Source organism: Elephantulus edwardii, unplaced genomic scaffold (assembly GCF_000299155.1).
Source record: "Elephantulus edwardii isolate Elephantulus edwardi_28Jun2011 unplaced genomic scaffold, EleEdw1.0 scaffold00341, whole genome shotgun sequence".
Classification (NCBI taxonomy): domain Eukaryota; kingdom Metazoa; phylum Chordata; class Mammalia; order Macroscelidea; family Macroscelididae; genus Elephantulus; species Elephantulus edwardii.
The window spans coordinates 16,953-17,857 of NW_006400091.1; positions in this window are offsets into that span (position 1 = coordinate 16,953).

The following is a 905-nucleotide window of genomic DNA, read 5'->3' on the forward strand; positions in this document are numbered from 1 at the left end:
AAGTGCATGAGGTCCTCCTCAGTTTCAGCAAGCAGGGTTGTGTCATCTGCATAATACATACTGTTAATAGATCATCCACCAATCCTGATGCCACAGTTCTCATCATAGAGCCCAGCATCTCTGATAATCTGCTCTGCATACAGGTTGAAAAGGTATGGAGATAGGGCACATCCCTGGCGTACACCCTTCCCATTTTTTTTAAGGAGCTCTGGTGGAGTACATAGAAAACCCTATGTACTCCACCAGAGCTCTTTTTTTTAAAAAAAAAAGGACATTATGTGGAGTGAAATTAATCACTAATGGACAAATCTTAGGTAAAACTACTGTTGGACCAAGAGGCAGTCATCAGAACAGAGGAGGGAAACACTGCGTGGTTCAAAATCAGGAAGGGTGTATGCCAGGGATCTGTCCTATCTCCATAACTTTTCGATCTGTATGCAGAACAGATTATCCAGGAGGCTGGGCTCCATGAGGAGAAGTGTGGCATTAGGATTGGTGGAAGATCTACTAACAATCTGCATTATACAGATGATAAAACCTTACTTGCTGAAACTGAGGAGGACTTCATGCTCTTGCTGCAGAGGGTGAAAGACTGCAGCCTTCAGTATGGACTGAGGCTCAATGTCAAGAAGACAAAGATTCTCAACACTGGACCAAATGGTAGCATCAGGATGGATAGCAAAGAGATTCAGATTGTTCACAGCTTCAGTTTGCTCAGCTCCACGGTCAACACTCTTGGCACCAGAAGCCAGGAAATAAAAAAACAAATTGTGATGGGAAAGTCTGCTGTTAGGGACCTCTCTAAAGTACTCAAAAGCAACGGTGTCTCTCTGGAGACCAAGGTGCGCCTGATACAGGCCATGGTCTTTGCAATCACTTGTTATGCATCAGAGAGTTGGACAATG